The sequence below is a fragment of the Convolutriloba macropyga genome, chromosome 8, assembly GCF_964194025.1.
Source record: "Convolutriloba macropyga chromosome 8, txConMacr16.3, whole genome shotgun sequence".
In the NCBI taxonomy this organism is placed as follows: Eukaryota; Metazoa; Xenacoelomorpha; order Acoela; family Convolutidae; genus Convolutriloba; species Convolutriloba macropyga.
Window position 1 is genome coordinate 14603424 of NC_134475.1, and position 22112 is coordinate 14625535.

The 22112-nt window shown below is 34.2% G+C and overlaps 1 protein-coding gene across 4 annotated transcripts in view; it reads left to right on the forward strand.

Annotated features, from left to right (window-relative positions):
• LOC142344497 (sodium channel protein 1 brain-like) overlaps nt 1-22112 on the forward strand; it is a 182220-nt gene that overhangs the window by 24697 nt on the left and 135411 nt on the right. The window contains exon 1 of one of the 4 annotated variants that reach the window (XM_075396186.1): nt 11937-12052. The exons of 2 other annotated variants lie outside the window; for them this stretch is intronic. The gene's annotated coding sequence lies outside the window, so the exon portion shown is untranslated. Of the gene's footprint in view, nt 1-11936; nt 12053-12154; nt 12174-22112 lie in introns of those variants that run through there. One more of the 4 variants, XM_075396187.1, reaches the window with a different exon arrangement.

Consider the following 22112-nt stretch of genomic DNA (forward strand, 5'->3'; position numbering starts at 1 on the left):
ATAGGTCAATCTTAACGTTGTTTCATCTTGCAGATCCGGCACAATGCAGATTGCTTCCTATGATGGATGCATCTGTAAAATTTGTGCATCTGTTTGTGCATCAGTTTTCAAAATGAAGTCGATTTGTTGACATCAAACTTATTTCTCTCAACTCAGAGTACCAATCAATGGAAAGTTTTGAGAGGTCTGTTGGAAACTCCTTGTTCCATGTTTGCCCCATTGCTTCTCAAATGCTTTTAAGTAGAAACCGCTTTTGTATGAAGGATGAACATATCCCAAGCAAGTCGAAGACTGCTGAGACAAACGATAGGACAATTCTGATTTTTTTGCTTGAACTTCTTGCTCAGTACCGCGACAGACAATGGGACTCTCTGTGTCCACATTTCTATTTAGTCCAAGAATTGAAAATGGTTGTGGTTCAGCTTCGAAAGGTTTGACATATTTCGTTGACCTCTCTGTCTCTGAGATCTGTGAGTTGTCTTCATCGTCACTTGTTATCCATTTCGTCAATTTGAATCCACCTCTGCCGAGGACTTCTCTCTTTTTTTGGCATCTTTCATTTGCTTCTGGAGGAGTTCTAACTGACCTAAGGAAGTCGTTCATGTGGAAGTTTATTTGAACCCATCTTACGAGACTTCATTATCTTTCGCTACTTGGCGTAATTTGCGGAAGTCGGCGAGCTTTTCGCCTCAAAAACGTGTCGTATGTTCTCGTTTACGTCCATCTCCTCTGGATCATATCGCCAGAGAAATCGTAGACATCGGTTGTCGTCGCTTGAGACAGCGATTTGAAGAAACATTGCCTCTATGTCGGCTGATAAAGCTAGTTGGTTTTCTCGGAAGCGAAATATAATATCGATCAAACTCTGCAGCAAGTCTGGTCCAGATAGAAGTTTTTCGTTGAGGGCTACCCCTTAATACTTTGCTGCGGCGTTGACAACTCTTCTGACCTTTTCTGGTTTATGCGGTTTATTGACAGGATGATGTGGTAATTAACATTGTATTTTGTACGGGGTTTCTTTCAGTTCATTTTTGTCAATTTTCCGAACTTATCCGGCGTTGACATCCGTGTCAATGGTTTCCTGTTTGCGCGTTCGTAGAGTCTTGTCTTTCTGCAGGCGTCGTTCTAGGGACTTGATTTGCCGGATTGCAGAGTAGAAGTTGTTTGCAACTGCAACTTCGCCTCGTCCTCTCGCCAAGGTCCAACTTCGTATCTTTCACCGTTGAATCGGGTTGTTTGCTCCAACGTCTTGATTGCTCGTTGTTCTTCTTTTCAATGACGGTTACATCGCAGTTTGAGGCGTAGAACTTGGTATCCCACAACCTATTCAATTGTTATGCTAATTTATTATCTGCAGTTGATGTTGCTGTTGTGGCAAGAGTTGCTGCTTGATTCGCTGGTAGCGAACCACTTAAGGCCCAGACGATTTTTATTTTCACTGCCCATGTTGCAGCTTTTACTTCTGATTTCTTGAATTCGAAAGAGTGATGGATGTCGTTGCAATCTTGTCCAAGAATCACTTTAACCTCGTTTAGATTGTAGGTCTTATTTGGCAAGTTTCTTAAATGTGGTAAACGGTCTTTCAACTCTTGCAGCTCCACAATCTGGTTACCAAATTCATTTTCTCGTGTACATAGAATTGCACTGTTTTCAATGGTCGAGACTTCTCATGGGTTGAAACAGCTATCGCTATTGTTTCAGTCTTAACATCCTTTGAGCCATGGATACCTGCTACTGATAAAGACACTTTGCGCCCTTGAAGTTGAAGTTCAGACACCACTGAATTGTTCTACAATTGAGATTGAGGGTCCCGAATCACATATTGCTAGTACATTTGGCATAAGTCTCATTTTGTCAGTTTGATCTGAACTACTGGGAGACTTCCTTGAGTGATGTTAGGTCCCAATGCCGTTTTAGCATCTGATATATTCTTTGTAGTCTCTTTCTTCGGGAAGTTGCTGTGCAGAAGTCTGTTTTGTCGCCTTCCACAGCTGGGTACACTACATCACCTGCTTTTGCAGTCCTTACACCGGTGACCTGGTCTTAAACAATTGAATTACAGTTGGAACTTCTGGATATCCTCTCGTCGTTCATTTACTTTCATTGGTTTGAACTTTTCAAGTCCAAATAGCGTGTTGTCCATCCTTGAAGGGACACTCAAGATTCTTAGGTTTGCTTGAATCTTCAGCGTTTGAAGCAAAAGTACTTCTTTTCGGCTCTTGGCGGCTTTGAAGAATATTTTCAAAGGACAAGTTTGTATGTGCTAACCAGTTTTCTTGAATTACTGCTTTGGAGGCAAGCCACACATTGAAAACAATCAGGTTGCCTCTCAGTAGTTGACGATCTTGCATATACTGCAACCACTTCTCTCAGATGCGGAAAAATATTTTTCGTTGTTGAACTTAACTCTCCTTCTGGTTCTAGGTAGGATGTGTATCCAAGTTGAGGAATAGTGTTTACCACATTTATAACCAGATTTGCAAATTTGACGATACTACCAGAGTTGTGACAAACTGGAGGATGTGTGTTTTTTCTTGAACTGAGCGTTGACTATGACATCTGCCGTTCTTCTCACAGAGTGTATCCCAAACATGATAGTTCGATTTTGAGCTGAATCCCATTCCCAATGTTGCGCTTTTCGCTTGACTCTTTTCAGTATCGTTGATTGGTTTTTGATGAACATTAACATCAAACAAACCCGACCACTCTTGCCGCTCCAGAGGATCTCCTGAAAACTCAGTCTGTTTTAGCTTTTTAAAGCCATTGGCACCACCGCCCGGTATTAGTCAGCAAATGGCTTGGGGAGTGGTTTTGTTTACAGTGCTATTTCTGCTCCCGGCAGGTCTGTTTCGGTAGTTGTTTATGGGACTCTGACTCCTGTTTCTGTTTTGGAATGTTGCCGTTCCGTGCTGCTGAAACGTCTTCGTCAACGGCGCTTGCGGGTCCGTTACTATGATTGATTTGAATATCTGGTTTCTTGAGAATACTCGGCTCTGCCAATGGTACTGAAAAGAGCTTTACAGCCGGTTGAAAGTTTGGGAAGTTTTCGGATAGGCGCCGAAACGTTTGTCGCCTTTTGCTTGTGTGACATTCGTTGGTGGGTTGAAAAGACTGTCTGGAGATAGTGGACGGCTAGGGACGGACTGTTGAGCCAATCATTTTGCCCACTGTGCTGTTCTATCTTGATTGCCTCTTGATCCAACACTTTCTATATCGTCTGCCACTGATCCAGATGCTCTTGATCTTCCTTTGGTCAGCTCTAGTTTTAGAAGTATTTGTTCATCGTCGGCTTCAGCTTTTTTTCTTTAATTTTCAAGGGCTCGCTCATGCTGTCGCAGACGTAGTTCGTCTTCTTGTTGTTGCAATTTTAGACGTAATTATTGTTCTTGTTGTTGCTGCTGTAGACGTAATTCTTGTTGTTGATGTTGCTGCTGTAAACATAATTCTTGTTCCTGTTGTTGATGTTGTTGCTCCTGCATAGGTAATTATTCCTGTCGTCGACGTAGTTCAATTTCTCCACGCTCATATTCTACTGAATTTGCTAGTCTTTCAGCTTTTGCTGTGCTTCAGGCTTAGCCATCAAGTTTTCAAGCTCCATTTTCTCGGCTTCACGTTGTCTTGAAGAGCAGGACTTGGCAACACTGAGTTTTTTCCTACTAATGTTGGTTGCAAACTTCTGACAAAAATCCTCAACAGTTTCTCCTTTTGCATTTGAAGCGTCTATTGTTCTCAATTACGCTCTGGTTTGGATCTTTTTTGCTACTCGATGTGGACGTAACTAAGGATGTTTGGTTTCCACAATTCATGCTGTGCCCGTACAGCTTGACCAGGTCTCGATAGTAGCTCCTAGTATCACTGAGATCCACAAATCCTTGTGTTCCATCTTCTGGCTTTTTTGTTTGAGTCCATTCTGCGTAATCTTTGTCTAGCTTTTCTTCTAGCTGTTGCAGAGGATTACACAATGTCTGATTTTCGGAGTCGCATAAGTTTTCCGATTTCAATCCCTTCTCCAGTATTGAAAATTCATTCGAAATTGCATTAGCAGCTTCCACTGTATTGTATGCTTGCAATATGTCTTTCCGACCGTCGACGAATTCAGTGCGGAAACTTCCAATGTCTTGGAGAAAGGGCTCTTTGTCAACTACCAATCGCAAAGACTCTTTTCTTCTAACAAGCGCTCGGTGTCGTTATCGAAACTTTCAAATTACTTTGGTTTTAACAGTAAACTCTGCTGCTGTCTGTGGTGTTCGAAGTTGTTGTACGGCGCATCTATAGGCACTTTCAACTGTCATTGTGTTGTGTCATTAGCCTTCTAGCTCGGAAAGGTGTCTGCATAATAAATTGAGTAGGTCAGCTTCCTCTTTCTCTAACGTCTTAAGTTGACCACTGGACTACGATCAAGTGCTTTCCAGTGTCTACTTGAACTTTTGCTGGCCATCGTTACTGGTTGTGCTTTGGTTCATCTAATTGAATTGAAGAATTGTTGCTGTTTGTGTTATTGTAGTTGTTGTCCGGGTCGGCGGACCAAAAGTTGCGGCTGCTCAAGAATCTCAGCAATACCAAAATATCACAGCCTGCTTCTCGAGCTTTGCGCCTGCCTGGCTCTTCACTAAATCCGATTGTCTAATGATCTCGTGGAAACAATTAGTCTCTCGGACGTTTAAAGAACTGTAACTTTAATTTTGTTGATTGAATTTAAGAGAATCCTCAGTGATAATCTATGTTCAATTTCGTGCTGAAGTTTGTAAGGCTTCAGCCGATAGCTAGTATTGTTGTTGACTTCTATTAAGAGAGCTCAACTTACTTAAACTCTAATGATCTTAAGATCTAGCAAAATTTAGAATAAAAGACTGGAAGTTATGAATAATCAAATTTTAATCTATTCTGAGAGCCAACTGCTCTTGATATCAGTGTCTAATGGTTCGAAATACAATATGGTATCACTATTCAAACAATTTGGTTAAATTAAATAATCGGGTAAATATCCTTTATAACATTGCTACTCATTCTGTTTGGTTAATCAAGTATGTGATTTAGATCAATATTTACATAGTAAATGTCAAATTACTGCAATAACTGCTTTTATTGACATAAGCAAGGCTGATAAGTACGTATCTCTAAATGCCTCAAATGTACAACATATGACCAGAAATAAAAACACCTAATGGGTCTGAGAAATAACAATTTAAGAAACTTAACACTAAATGAGAAAACATTAAAAAAGCCATTTTAGCACCATATAAGTGCTAATAGCCACACTTGTGGGTTTGATGTGATAACTTTCGTTGGATCCGTGAATAGCTTAGAGGTTACCCTAACCGTGTACTGTAACTTTGGTTGTTCGAGTTTTCGCTTCCCAAATTCGGGGGGGTGAACAAATTTTCGGTCCCAGTTTGTAAAATTTTTTAGTTTCGACCATTTTTGAGTTTTGACGAATTCTTAAGTTTTTTCAGTTTCAGAAGATATTTCTGGCTGTCTGACGGCTCTTGTTGCTGATTTGAATTGGCGCCAACAGATTTGATAAAATTTAGTGGAGGTTTTCGCATTTTGGCGTTTTTGTAGTTCGATGTTTTTTAGTTCTGCTAGGTGGTATCAATGCGAGGTCTTATTTGCTTTGTAATGAGGTGAATTTGAGTTTAGTTATTGATGGTTTGTCAAATCTAATGGTTTACCTGGCTTCAGCTCTACTTGTTAAAAATAATAATTTTGTTGGATTTTGCCCGCTTTTGATTTTTTGTTCTACCACGTCGTCTCAATAATGACTGATCGGTTTTTCACATCTAACGGTTGTCAGGACTTCGACACCATCCCTTTTCAAAAACGTTAGTGACTTCTTGGTGTTTGCCAGTAATTGTTGTGTCACGTCACTTAGTCTCGCTAACGCATGTACAATAAGCTCTCTGAGGAAATATCTTTCCATCTACTCTGTTCATATCTGTTTTTTTAATCTGTTGCTAAGTCTCTCTCATTAATGACAGTTCTTATCTGATCTCCAGTAAAGTCTTATCAAGCTTAGTGAATCCATTTAATGGTTCCACTTAAATGCTAATGATATTATTGGCTTTGGTTTTAAAGTATTTTTAATTGTCTTTCGACAAAGTTAGTCGTTTGTTGTCCAAAGTCCCGTAGTGTAAATCTTTGTGATGTTTACGTTATTGGACCTAATAATTTTGGCAAAAAAGGAATGAATTGTGCTTTTTTTCTTTGTTTTGTAGTGTTCTGTTGTTTGTCGTGTTTGCCTTGATATATATTTGTTTACTATGAAAAGCTAGTCTCATAATTAGGCTGATAGTATGGTCTTTAGTTCGTTTAATTGTTTGAATTTTAAATCAGTTCTTGTTTTGCTAGGTTTTTTCTTTTTTCGTCAAAGTTTTTTTTGCGAGCATATGACATCACAGTAGTTTCAATTCAACTTCTGTAAACTCTTTCTGCAGTTTCTAGACTGAGTTTTTTGTGTGGCGTCAATTTTCACTTTGAGTGGAGAGAGTTTCTTCATTCGCGGTATTAAGTTTTGTCAAACGTGACTCACCTCTTTCTCAAACATGACTTTCTTCTGCTTACTTGAGTTGAAGGAGATAGGGTCACCTGGGAATGCAACTCTAATTGAATGCTGGTGACATAAGATGGTGACAAAAATCTGGGTACTGGCCTCAGGTTACTGACAAGAACAGCTTTTAAAAAATGACCCGAGAAGATAAAGATGGCCTTTGCTCCAACTTGATAATACTGAAATTTTTGAGGTTCATCTTCATCTAATTTTAATGTCATTTATGTTATGTATTAAATTATTTTATGTAAACCTTTTATGACAATTTCGAAGTTTTCGTCGATTATACATTTCAGAATTATGTTTTAAGAAATTTGAGATCTTTAGGAAATATATTTCAGAAATTTATGTTTGGTACGGATAATACCAATCTGTACAAAAAATTGTAGTAATTTAAGCAGAAATTTAGCTGAGAGGAGTTATTACTGGTGTTGTGCTGTTTTTTTTGCTTTCAAGCTTTTTGATACGCCCATGACTTCGCCGCAAATCAGTTTTTGTTTCAATCGGGCAGTTTTTACAGTGAGTTGTGTGCCTGACGTCATTTTTTTCACTTTTTTATAGTGCATTTTTTATTCATGTGAGTTGCTGAATGTTTGATCAGACATGACTTACCTCACTTTTAAAATGACTGTTCCTCCCTCTCAGGTTGAATTTGCTTACTTTAATGGAAGGATTTTAGATAATCTCGCTATCATTGAAAGTTATATAAAGACAGCTTTACTTTACATGATTCCAAATCAAAAAAGATTTCAAGAAAAAATAGAAAATCGAATTTTAAAGAATTTTCGTAGATCTCATTCTTTTATTCGGTTTTTTGAGACTGCAGGTCTGCAAAGCTGTTGCAGCTAATTTATTCAATCTGCCAGCTAACTTTTTTAACTAAAAAAGATTGATATGAACTACACCAGGTAAAAGTAGTCGAGCAACCTAAAATACCAGGAAAGTTGACACCGGTTATCAATATATTCTGCTTTCAAACTTTCAGTAAGTAAATACTGTTTTTGTTTAAAATGCACTTTCAAATTTGTATTTCCTATTTAAAATGAGAATGCTTTCAAAATTGTGAAGTTAATTCGAGCTGTTAAAGAGGCGTTCCTACTCCTTAAAACATTGTTGCAAAACATTTGCTCAGTAGTTTTGTTCTGTGTAATGTAAAAAGTGTAGTATTTTCAAGTCTCCCTGCAGAACATTAAGTAAGATCCCGAATATAATCCGACGACCAGTTTTTTTATCCGTCGAATTTCAAAACTAAATAATTTATCAAAAAATATTAGTTCTTATTACGCAGTTTACATATGATGTTTCTCGTAATACTCAAGATATGGAACATAGTTGCTGTTGTTGAGCTTGGTAAATGTATCTGCTTACTTTCTGTTGTAGCAATTAGTGCCTCGATTCCATGTTTCACGAAATAACAGCGATTTTTGAGAATGGGGCGCGGATTTGCGCACCATTCTGAAGGTGTGTTCATGGTTGGAAACACACACACACACATATATATATATATATATATATATATATATATATATATATATACATATATATATATATATATATATATATATATATATATATATATATATATATATATAATGCCATGAAAGTCACATGAAAAAGAGATTTATGTAAAGTTACGTCGATAACACGTAATATACAACTTTAGTGCTATATTTATCTCCAAAACTTCTGCATATATATATATATATATATATACACAATGAATTATGTGCATATGTGGTTGTCTTACGAGTTCTTTTAAGATCAGATAATTAAATATCTTATAAGTTAAGTCAAATGTTTTGGATTTTGATTTGAGCTGATAGGCTTTTTATCAGATCTTTCGAAATAAAAGTTTCCTTGGCAAAGAATTTTTATCGTGTAACTGCTGATAAGCTGCTACACGATAAGAAAATCCGGAATCATTTAGGCAGGCAATGATTTGCACTAGCGTGAATGGCTTTTTGTTTCCGAACCATAATGTAGTGATCCTACAGGAGTGTTGAATTGATCCAGTTTATATTAAGGCGACTAAAATCATAAAGCCTGTAAATTCACTTCATGCCCTAGTGTGTGCATAGATGTCTTTTGTTAAAATTATCGGCGCCTGTTTGGGTTAGGCTATTGTATGATATCGCTTCCGCCAGCTTCAAACGACTCAATTTTACTCTAATTGTTGTCGGAAATGTACAAAACTCTCATGGCTGTCGTTTGTTGAAACCCTTGTTTTAACCGTCGGTAGTCAATCTTGCATAATGTATGCTTTGAATGTCAAATTGGCGTCTGAAGTTCGAATTGAAAAAATGTCATTTACACCCTTAAATTTACATGGTAGATATCACCTTTTTTGTATTTTTGTGGCGTTATATCACAAGTAATATCTGGTTTGTTCGAATGTATATTATTTGATCGTTTAGTGGTGCCAAATTGAAACATATAAGCCGGCATATATCTGGGTGAATGTTTATCACGAAGTTAGTTCATCATATCATACAATATTCGTTTGCTTTTGGTTTTCTCGCTTGCCGAAATTTAGGTTGCTATTGATTCAACCAATCGTCCATTTAAGTTGAGAAACCTAAATTTGCTCGTTTGATTTTGAAGCCTTGATTATGCTACTATCGTCAAAAGAGTCGAAGTGTAAAGGTACGTCTATTTATGAAAACCACTCTTTGAGTCATTTTAGTTGGGCTACTGATTTTAAATTTTGTTTGTTAAATAAACGACAGGCGAATTTTGTTGTCAAGGAGTACCAATGGTTGTTTTTCAAAAATTTGAATCCCCCTAAGATCCGCTAAATTGTCTTGATGTAATTCTGTTGTTTTATCAAAAGTTTTGATCGACTGTCAATCACTATTGCGCTAGTATTTTAACTAATTCTCTAATTTGACTTCTAGCCTAGTTTTCACCCGAGCATCAATGCGATAAAAAAAAGTAAGATAATCGGGACAATGTTAGGGAAATTTTTTTATCATAAATGATTAAATTTAGGAACTCTATGCAACCTGGCTTTTTTGGTTCTGGCAGGAGAGCAGTTGAATATTATTAGCTGTTTCAATTGAGATCCCTTTTTTAAGATCCCTTCTTCGTTTTCTCGGCGTTTTTTGCTGAGAAGAAGATGAAAAATCTGCGATTTTGGGAAGTTGATAATTTCTGAATTCATCGAAAAACAAGAAATTTTTGGTTTTCAGTAGTAGTGATTGCTGCATGATAATAAAAGTCTTGTTTCCCCTGTAACCATGAATTGAATATCAATTGGCTCTATATTTGATGGCAGTTATCTGACGTTTTCGAGAAAAAATTGATGTTGAAATGTGATGGACGGCAAAAACTGAAGGGATTGAGATTATATGCATCTACTTCAGCTCTAATAGTGGATTGACGATACTCCAAATTTGATAGAAAATCTTTGCGTAGAATTGTCGTGTTCCTTTATGTTGTTTTTTCAAAGGTTTACATATCGTGGAACATAGCATTTTGTATAACTTTTCTGTCTGTTTTCTAGCTTTGTCTCTTGAGTCCTAATTAAACGGTTACCTGTTTTATACATTGAATCAATACATGCTTTATCATGCTTATTGTTTTCAAAATTAGCGGTATAAAACTACAGCGTTTGCATATGGTTTCTTGTTATAGATTCCTGAAATTACCAGTGCCCAACTACCCATTTTGTCGACTACCAAAATCCCAATTGCAGAGAAAATTTTGAGCTTTGCCCGAGTTTCTTGTCGTTTTTCAAAAACTTTGAAGTCGATAAATTGACTTTCCAAGTATATTTGCTAAAATCGCTCGCTAATTTTGCAATTATTTCTTGCCAAACCAAAAAGACCCTCTATCTAGGTTACAGGACCTCTGAATTGAATTACCCGGCCTGTCATCCGAGAGCAATTTTTCCGACGCTAATCGACCAATGTTTTGTTCAGACGACATGATTGCTTAGGTATACAATTGTTTAAACAACTGCAATAACTGTCCTTGATACATTTTTAGTTTGCAAAAAGAGTTATTGACGTTAAAACTATTGAGGAACAAATGAAATTGAAGTTGGAACAGTTTTATTGATTTTGATTTCATAGTCATCATACCATTTGATTGATCTAAAAACAGCATAGGAAATTCAGGAAAACTGCTAAGAAATTGTAGAAGTGAAGGTATAATTAACATCCCCTACTGCCTGATACAAAGAAAATAAAATGAAGACAAAAAACCAAAATCTAATAGCTGGTTAAAAAATGCTCCAACATCATGACTTTGGTTTGCATTCAGTTGTCTTTGTATCTGCTAGGAAGCAACGGACGAAATATACAGCTAGCAAAATTCTATTTTTAAGAGGTAGATTTTGTCAACAGGAAGAGCTAGAAAAATAAATTCATTAAAAAATTAATATTTTTTGAGATGAAAAAATGGTTGAGATGAAAACGTGAAATATTTCCCGGACTAGCTTTTACAGATTCTGAATCGTAATGGCGTGGAAGTATTTAAAAAGCACCGTTGGCTCGAAAACAAGGCGCAGCAGTCGGTGTCACAACCGACAACATCTAATCTGTAAATTATATATTATTTTTAATATTAAGTTTTATATTGAGTATTGTATTGAGTTTTTTAAAATTTAAGGTTGCATCTTTCTCCACGTGGAGGAAGCAAAAATGTACAAATCTAAGGATTTGTCCATTTAAAATATTGCTCTTTGTACTACGTTTACTGTTAAGATTAGATTCATTGGGTAGGAAATTAACATTACTTAGATTTCAAAAGTTCTGAAAATTGTCGTTTTTTAATACTAAGATTGTTGCTATTTTTTGTATAAAACTGAACTACATGCTAGATTTCTGGAACAATCGTTATTAATCAGCCTCACGTGAACTAAATCAGCTGAAACTTGTCAAATTTTACAAAACTGCCTCCAACGAGAAAGAACGCTGAAAACTAATTCCCGAGTTTTTGTTTTTCAAACTCGATCCGTTTTCCATTAAATCGTATGAGCTCGTAAAAATGCCATTTGACGTTTAAATAATTCAGTGACCTGAACTAATTATAATGTTTGTTTTGTGCATTATATTTTTTTCGCGTTTTTGATGCGTTCTTTTCCTAACTTAATACACTTTTTTACTCCGTTTCGTCCGATGAAGCAGAGCAAAGTTGTACAGCGTTATAAGCCTTTTTTGGGAGATATATAAATCAAAATATCACCCAAAAACACTGCGGACATTTTTGATCACACGCGTGCGTACAATCGAGGCGTATATACCTGTTTTGTTTACATTTTGTAACTCCAACATCCGGCCTATTTATTCCCTGGTACCTTATTCTACCAGTAAAGGTGTCATAACAAATGGTGTAAAAATAGTGATAACTTTACATTTCTCTGTATCATTCTGGTAATCATAACAACGGTGTGGTTGCTTTAAAAACTGTTCCTATTTTGTTGTTCCATTTTTATTATGTCGCCTTCCGCTATTTATAGAGGATGTCTTAATGCTAAAATCGGTGATAGCAAATTTTTGTGGGGTGAGTTGCAAATAATGTTGATGTATCTACTACTGTATATACTATCACTTTTGGTCGCCTTTATTGTGACTGTTTTGAAAGAAATGGATTGGCATTGCTTATTTTTTGGAGCTTGAGAAAGGTATGTTGGCTGTTGCGGATTATATGTACGTGAATAAAACCCCCCTCTTACTAACACACTCGTGTGCAAAATAGCTGAAAAGGACTGCCGACTGTTTTTTTTTTATTGCGGGTTAAGGGTATTTATTTTATCCAGTAGTACCTTTCAAATTTTCCCAACAAATTTTCAGGGCGAGTATTAAAGTGTGCAAAAAAGTATTGTTAATGTAAAAATGTGCTTTTATGTTGCCGAAATTTGGTCAATAAGAGGACGACTTTGAGCGTGAAAAAGAAAAAAATTGCGGTTGCAGAAAACGTGTAGACATTGTTCAGGGATGCTTTTTGTGGTATGGAAAATAAAGGGAGTGGCATTTATTAGGGTTCCTTTTTTGAAGGAAAATTAATGAATTCTTGGAAAAGTGTACTGTTTTATCTTTTTACGGAAGTAGACTTCCGAATTCAACAATTCAGCTGTTCTGGTCGGAGGAACTAAATAACGCTCGTAAAATTTCAACTTCAGCTACGTTCGTTCATGTTTGCATAAATGCTGTTGATTAATACCGACGAAACGCAAGTTGTCTATTTAACTGTTTTTTTAATAGCGTCAAGGCGATATCGGTGAATATTATCGATCTCGTGAGCTTTTAGGATTTGAGGAGGGCTACTGTTTTTCTACCGGTATTCTTACGGCTCTAAAAGGAGTACACTCGTTGGCAAAAGTAAACGCACAAAATGCAATTATACGTGGTAAAATGCGGGTTTTTGAAGCCAATTTTAATCAACTTAAAATTGTTTGTTTCTTTTGATTTTTATATAAATCGACGCTTATTCAACAGAAGTCTGGTAAATCTCCATTCAGAAAAACTGACTGGCCTACTTACAGAAAAAACCCAGATAGAAGTTGTCCAGTTTTCAGTAAGCAGCAGTGAGTTGAGTTTCACAAAATCTGTTCAACGTGATCATTAGGTTGTTGATTTCACAATGCAAGTTTTTGCTTGAACTGATGGAGGAATGATTAAGTCGAAAAGCTTTTACGGAGAACTCAGCTCACCTCTGCTTACAAAAAACTGGACATTTTTTATCTGGATTTTTTGTTTTTATATAAGTAGGCCAGTCAGTTTCTCTGAATTAAGAAACACCTACTAAACTTTAAATAAATAAGCGTCGATTCATATTCAAGTTTTGAGTTGATTAAACTTGGCTTAAAAAGCAGGCAGTTTACCATGTAAAATTGCCTTTAATGCGTTTACTTTTGTCAAGGACTGTGTTCGTTTTCTACAGGTTTTTATTACCGGAAATGAGCTTACGGTGCTTTCCGTCACTAAGGGTGAAAGAGAGTTAAAGTGCCATTTGACCAATATTTTGCCGAACAAGAAGTTTTTCTCCAAGCGATGCGTTGGATGAATGACTTCTTCTCTTAGAATATTTTTTCACAGAATGGTCTATCACCGGTTTCTGTCGATTGTGATATTTTTTCCTATTGTTAGGTGTTGAGTAATGTCAATTTTTGATTGCGGCTTCAGTTTTATGTAACCTTATGGAATTGGTAATAAAGTACGTTCTGCGAGCCTAGAAGTATCATTACGATTTTTTGTTATCTGTGGATATGGTAAGAGCTATAGTTATCTAATGTATAAATAACTTAACGCTTTTTGTGTAAATTGTCAGAAAATTGATAACTAAGCAACTGGTGACAGTTCTATCAATCTCTGGACATTTTTGCCAATAGATTGCAATGTTTGGTTGATTTACCTTAAATTTTGGCTAAAATTTTGGCGTCCATGAAATTTTCAATTGATTTTTCCAGCATAGTTTTCATTTTGTAAGCAATATTATCTTTTGATATACGGTTTTATCTTTTAAACGAATAGTTCATTGGTAAAAATTCTGAAATTTCAACTGATCTTCGTTTTTGAGATTAGTTTTAAGCAGTTTTTTTTTACAGATTGAAGCCTTTTTCTCCAACATTGTTTTAATTCCTGTTCTTGATGATTTTGATCTTTATAGTTCTCTTCTAAAGTGTAGTTCTGGAGATGATTGTTACTGATGAATGATTTTAAGGTCGTGTACATCCTTGACTTAGGTTTAGGTTTAATAAGATTTTTGATCCTATATGCTTTTTTTGATTCTGTAACGACAACGAGCGTTCAATTATTTTTTTGAGATGTGTCTCAGCGTTTTTGTTTGATGCGAGAGTTGTTTTTTTACCCAAAGCAGTTTTAACATTAACATGCTATGATATGATTTCGAAAGTTCTTGCTCGTTTTTTGCAAGTTTTTATTTGAATTAGTTTTATATAAACGAATTAATAATTTCAGTAAGCTCTTTATTAAGCATTCTTTCGCTTTGATGATTTTCGAGTGTAAATTTTGCTATATTTATTGCTGCTTTTTTTCCGCTTATTCAATTCTTTATTGCCGTTTCTTCTATTTTTGTATAATTAATATTCGATTTTTTTCCGTTCGAATGATAAACTTTTGAATGAAAATCATCATTTGAACTATCAAGTTTATTAAAACCTTTTCCTCTCTTAAATTAGTTTCTCTCTTAACCATTTCTCTTTAATTTGAATTAGTGTCATATAAAAGAATTAATAATTTCAATAAGATCTTCAGGAAGCATCCTTTCTGTTTGATAGTTTTTGAGTTTAAATTTTTTGCATTGTTTATTGCAGATATTTTGTGCTTATTCAATTCTTGATTGCCGTTCCTTCTATTTTAGTATAATTTATATTCGATTTTTTTTACGTTGGAATGATTAACTTTTGAATGAAAATTATCACGTGAACTATCAAGTTTAATGAAACCATTTTCTCTCTTAAATAAGTTTCTCTCTTAACCATTTCTCTTCTTTCATTTGAGTTAGTGTCATAAAAGAATTAACAATTTCAACAAGATCTTCAGGAAGCATCCTTTCTGTTAGATAATTTTTGAGTGTAAATTTTCTGTAATGCTTTTTGCAGATATTTTGTGCTTATTCAATTCTTTGCTGACGTTTCGTCTATTTTGGTATAGTTTATATTCGAATTTTTCTATTCGATTGGTTAAGTTTTGACCGAAAATCATTGAACTTTCAAATTTAATAAAACCATTTTCTCTCTTAATATTTGATGTTCTATTGTGACTGTAATTGTAATAGTTAAAATTTGTCTGTTTGATTTTATTTTTTGCAGAGCTCTGATGAAATGCAATGGAAAATCTCAATTTAATAGCGTTACATTTAGTAATTTGTTTGTCCGGGCAGACGGGTCTTCAAACAATTTTTTTCATTCTTCAAGCAGTTTTTTTGAAAACTTTTTTGTGTGTATTCTTTGTCATTTTTTTCTATTAGGCAGGAAAATTTAAGAGTTTGTTTTTGGACGTTGTTCGATAAAATTTTTTGAAATCAATTTGTGTGTTTCTGATTTTTTAACTTTAGTTTGGGTAATTTTGTTTTAAAAAAGTCTTCGGATAAAGGAGAGTTTTATTGAGGTTCTCTGCTATCAAAATTGAATAAAATTGGACTGTGTTTAACTTAGAAATATTTATCTGCTCAAGGAAAACGTTTTTTGAGAAGCATTATTTGGCTTGTATTTTGCTGTATATTTCCTTTGTCTCTTTCCTTACTTCGGATAAAGGAGAGTATTAATTGGGTTATCTATTTTCAAGATGAAATAAAATTTGTGTTTCTGAATTTTTACTATGGTAATTATGTTTTACAAAAGTCCTCGGATATAGGAGAGTTTTGATCAGGTTGTCGGCTATCAAGATAAATTAAAATTGGACTCTTTCGAACTTTGAAATATTTAAGAGTTTGATCACTTATCTGGACATTTTTTGAAGAAAATGATCTTTTGTTGAGCCACTCCGTCATACCTTTTCTAATTCTCATTTTTTTTCGTGCTTTTTGGCCAATTCCACTAAAATGTTTTTATGATTTTTATGATACATAGTGTAGTATTAGATGGTCAGGGAAAACTTTTTATGAGAAGCAGCAGTTTTTGGCGTGTAATTTAGTTTATCTTTTTTTTCATGTTTTATCATTTCTAATTTAATGTTTTCAAATGCTGCTAAGCGATGCGAACTGATTGCGTATTGTGAACAGGTTGATATATTGATTGGGTTTTCAATGTCAAAACTGTTCCAGTTTACTTCTTTTTCGGAGCTAGGAGGGCGAATTTCTAGTGGCCATGTCCAAGAGCAGTGAAGAAAAAAATTAACAGCTCTCATTATCCCCCAAGTTTTCCGCGGCTCTTACATTTTCCGCCAAATTGCATACAAGTCTGCTTCTGAAACCATAATGATGGGTGTCTTTTTTCAATGGAAGCTGTTTAGAATTGTAATGGAGCACAAATATTAGTGGTAATAGTATTAGTAGTATTAGGGAAAATGAGTAATGTTAATTTCTGATTGCCGAGCCCAGAAGTGTCATTTTTGTTTTTTGTGATCTGTGGATATGGTAAGACCTATGGTTATCATATATATATATATATATATATATATATATATATATATATATATATAAAACTAAAGGCTTTTTCTGTAAAATTTAAGAAGCTTGATAAACAAACAACTGGTGACCATTCTATCAATCTCTCGACACATTTGACAAAAGATTGCAAGGTCTGATTGATTGAAATTAATTTTTGGCGAATGTTTTGGCGTCCATGAAATTTTCAATTGGTTTTTCCAGTATAGTTTTTAGTTTGTTCGCAATCTCATTTCGATTTACGGTTTTATTTTTTTAACGAAGAGTTCATTGGTTTAAATTTTGAAATTTTAACTGTTCTTCGTTTTTGAGATTAGTTTTGAGCGGTTTTTGTTTACAGATTGAAGGCTTTTTCTCCAAAATTGTTCAATTCATATTCTTGTTGATTTTGTTTATCATAATTCCCTTCTAAAGTGTAGTTCTCTTCTGGAGATAATTGTTACAGATGAATGATGTTAAGTTCGCGAAATTCCTCGACTTAGGTTTAGGTTTAATATGATTTTTTGATCCTGTATGCTCTTTGGCTTTTGTATCGACAGAGATCGATCAGTGATATTTTTGAGATGTGGTGTCTGAGTTTTTACTGTTTAATAAGAGAGTGATCTTTTTACCCAAAGCAGGTGTAACATTAACATGCTATATTATGATTTTGAAATTTTTTGCTCATTTTTTGCAAGTTTTCGTTTGAATTAGGTTTATATAAACGAATTAAAAATTTCAATAAGCTCTACAGGAAGCATCCTTTCATTTTGATCGTTTTGGAGTACCAATTTTGTAATGTCTTATTGCTATTTTTTGCTTTTTCATTTCGTTATTACCATTTCTTCTTTTCTGGTATAGTTTATATTCGATTTTTTTCCCTTTCGAATGGTAAATCTTCGAATGAGAACTATTGAACTATTTCTAATCATTGTTTAATATATAATTGTTTAACTATGTTTAATCATTTAACTAGGTTTAATAAAACCATATTCTCTCTTGAATTAGTTTCTCTCTTGAACTATTTCTCTTCTCTCATTTGAATTTGTGTCATATAAAAGAGTTACTAATTTCAATGAACTCGTCAGGACGCATCCTTTCTTTTTGATTGTTATCAAGTGTAAAATTTTTTTGAATATTTATTGCAGCTATTTTTAGCTTATCCAATTTCTTATTGCCGTTTCTTCTACTTTGGTGTAATTTTTGTTTGATTGTTTTCCATTCGATTGGTGAACTTTTGACTGAAAATCATACAACTATCAAGTGTAATAAAACCATTTTGTCTCACAATATTTGGTGTTCTATTGTGATAGTTAAAATTTGTGTGGATGTTTTTATTTTTTTGCAAAGAGCTCTGATGAAATGTAATGGAAAAGCTCAATTTAAACGCGTTAAAATTTATTAATTTGTTTGCCCGGACAGACAGGTCTTCAAACAATTTTTTCTTTCTTCAAACAGTTTTTTTTGCAAACTTTTTGTGTGTATTCTTTGTACTTTTAAGCTATTAGGCAGAGACATTTTAGAGATTGTTTTTGGACGTTGTTCGACTAATTTTTTAAAAATCAATTTGTGTGTTTCTGATTTCCTAATTTTTAGGGTAATTATGTTTTGAAAAGTCTTCGGATAAAGAAGAGTTTTGTATAGGTTCTCTGCTATCAAGATTAAATAAATTTGGACTGTGTTTAGCTGAGAAATATTTAAGATTTGGAGGATACTTATTTGGACTACACTTCTTCAACAGATTTTTTTATTGAGTTACTATGTCATCTGCTCAAGGAAAACGTTTCATGACAAGCAGTATTTGGCTTGTAGTTTACTGTATCTTTCCTTTTGTATCTTTCCTTTTTTCGGATAAAGGAGAGTATTAATTGCGTTTTCTGCTATCAAGATGAAATAAAATTTGTGTTTCTGATTTTTAAAATTTTGTTATAGATTGATTGGGTTTTTGTTGTCAAAACTGTTCCAGTTTACTGCTTTTTCGGAGCTAGGATTTCGAAATTTTAGTGGCCATATGTCCAAGAGTAGTGAAGAAGAGACAAATAAACAGCTCTCATTATCCCCCAAGTTTTCCGCGGCTCTTATATTTTCCTGTCAAATTGCTTACAAGTCAGCATCTTAAACCACATGGATGGGGGTACTTTTTTTCTCTCGATGCTGCTTCGAAATGCGTTTTCGGAGCAAAAATTTAATGGAAATAGTATTAGAGAAAAGCAGAAAAATATACAGTTTTCGCCAGTTGCGGCCATCAAAAGATTAGCTAGATTCTTTTGAAAGAGAGCCGGCTCACCACACTAGCATCAGCTAGTTAAATTTATTCAGCATTCCAAAAAAATACAATGCTGTAAATCTTTTCCGAAAACATTTTTTAAAAACATTTTCAAAAGCAACAATGCTAAGGGCACGATGACATTTTTTTGATCGAGCCATAGTTTCTGATCGTACGATTAGTTGACAAAAGTCCCTGAAATTTCTCAGGATTGATAACAAATTCCCGCCAGAGCGTTAATTGCTCATATTCTTATTGATATCCAGAAACCCATTCGTCTGGTGACCAATTTTTCTCTTTCATTAAAAATGCTTCAACAAAGTTGAGGTTCCCTGTGTTGGATAGAGGATAAATTCAAAAAGCGTTAAATCGTTATCCAAAAAGCGTTATCCATCGCTGACTGATATGTTCGCTGCATGCGTACAAAGTCTATACTGAAAGTTGTCACAGTTTACCCCAGGAAAAAATCGCAAATTTAATTTATTGATATTTGAAGTTAAAAGGAATTATCCTGGTTGTGTCTGGTCACGTATGGTTAAAATTTGTTTTCTTTCAAACCCAGTATTGAGTATTTGTTGCAACTTTTCCGACATAACTAGATTTTTGTTCTCAATGCATATGAGTTAGCTATCATCGTTTTCACGGTCAAAATTCTTGAAATGGCATTTTTTGAAAATTTTTGAAAATTTTTTTGTTTGGAGAAATTTCAATAGTTACCTCTTGAGGGTTTGAGTAAATTTTAAAAATTTTATCATTTTTAACCTTTTTCTTAATTTGTCTGTGGGAATTGGTCGACTTATCACTGTTCAGCAGTTGGTTACCATCGTCTCCAGGGAAACAGTGCAAAAAAGAATGTGCAATTTTTTGCTGGAGATCTTGGAGATCTTTTGTGAATTTTTTTTGTGATATTTAAGTGTTTCGTTGTTTTTTGTTACCTAATCCAATTCTTAGTTTTCATTTTTGTGATTTTTTTGTCTACAAACACAGTTAAAAATTTTTACAGATTTTTTAAGTTTGATGGTTTGTTTTTTCAAGGCTTCATTACATTTTCCTCAAAAATTTGATTCCTTGAGTCGCTTTTTTACCTAATCGAATTTTTGGTTATTTATCATTAAGAACTATGTTTGCACATATGATTGTTCGAAGTTGATAAAAGTTTAAATTGTATATTGAGTCTCCAATTATTTGCTTTTTTGGTGGTTCTTTTCAATGTCCGATTGAAAGTTTCAGGCCGTCTGTGAGGTTTTTATTTTGGAACATTTTTTGGAAGGATCTATCTGAATCTTTGTTTTTTTTTGTTTTTTGTTATCTTTGTCACGGAGTTAAATGTACTTATTTTTCTTGGTTGCTCTGAATCTGCCAAAGTGCTCTCTTTGAATGTTTTTTTGCACGAATTTGGTTTTACTGATCAAAACAGTTTCGGTTGTTGCTACAAATTCAATGCTTTCTATTGATTTTTCTCATTTTATCATTGCCGGTTGCCTTTGAAAATCCATCAGTTGTTCCTTTGTTTTTTATGACATACTTTTTATGTTCTTCTGTTTTGGTGCATAAGCTGTTGTTGTTTCTCTTGAAAGATTATTTTTAAGGGAGTTTTTTCCAGATTTTTTGGGAGACATTTGTATTAGTTTGAATTTTTTCCAGCTGATCCAGAGAATTTTGCTACTCGGCGAATTTGTTTGATTGATGATTTTTGATTTTGAATATTTTTGTTGACACAAAATTGATTTAAAAGCTATTTTTAGCAGTTTTTTTCCGTTTAGCTGTTTTTTCTATTTTCGGCAGTATTCGTTTGATTAAATTTTGATTAGATGGTAGAGATTTGCTTTTATTGCATTTCTCCTTGCGTTTATCGTGAGTTTTTATTTAACATAAGGCAATATATAACAAATTAAAATGTTCATTTTGGGCCAGTTCTTTGAGTTTTCTCAAATGATCAGTTGCATGATTTTGTTTAATACAATGAAGTTCTCTCGAAGTTCCGTGGAAAATAGTGTTTGTGTTTTTGGGTGTTTAAATTCAATTCTCAATGTTTTTGCTCAGAATTTAGTTCATTGAAAGGTTCAATAATGAATGCTATCTGGACAGTTTCAGTGTTTTGTTTATATCTTTTGGCTGCGTAAAAAGTTTTTGTGTTGTATTTATTCTTTGTTTTTTTTTGTCTTTAGTGGAGTTTTCTGTTTGGCATACGATCCTGCTCTTATTTGAGATCAAAAGATTGAATTTTATTGGCGTGGTCGTTTTGTATCGTTTCATTAAAAGGTAACTTTGTTTTTACTACAGTCACAAATGGGTTTTTATTGTTTTTAACTTTCCTTTTAAATTCCATAACTGGAATAAGTTTTTGTTGAACATGATTTTGGGAGCGAGATTTTGAAAGTATTTGTTCCGGCTCCACTTTAGTGGGGAGGTCGGAACTATATGCTGATTTGGTTTTTTTTATTCAGTCAAATTTGACCGATCGATATATTCATCGTAGAGCGTTGTCAAAATTTTTTTTATCAATTGACTTTTTCCGACGAGTTATCGAGGTTTGAATTTTTTGAACAGTCATTTCTTGTTTTTGCTCACATTATCCGTAATTTTTCTGAAATTTTATTTTTTTTGCCAAAATAAGTGAAAAAAGGATAATTAAAGTGATACTGGTTTCAAATTTAAAGACAGAGGAGGTCTGTCGAACCGTTTGATCGGACTTTTTGGCTGAAATTTAGGTTAAATTTTTGAAAATTCAGTCTTTCATAAGAAGTGGCCGCCAATATTCTTCTTCGTCCAAATTAGCCGGAACGCAGGCCTTAAAACTGCTGACATAATTTCTTCTAACTCAATTGATCAATATTTTTTCCGCTTCCTAAGAAATTGCTCTTGAAATCAATTCTTTTATTTCAGATTTATTAAGATTTTTCAGCCAGTTTATATATTAAGCTGACATTTTGAATAGTTGCGTGTTTTAATAGACGCGCAGCGATAGCGAGGCCTTTTTGGGTCTTGTTGTCAATTTTTACAATCAGAAATGAATCGGATTGCATTTTTGAAAATCGGTTTTCTTGTTTTCATGTCAATTACAGACAAGGCAGTTTTCATGTGCAGATTTAATTAACTAGTGAACCCGTTTACAGTCAATGATGGCTGTATGAATAGGTATGTACATACAGCCATGTACAAGTATGAACAGGCCTAATGAACAGATATGTTTTGAGAGAAGACCTTAAAGAAGTTTTTTTCATAACTTTAAATGACTTCTTGTTTCGC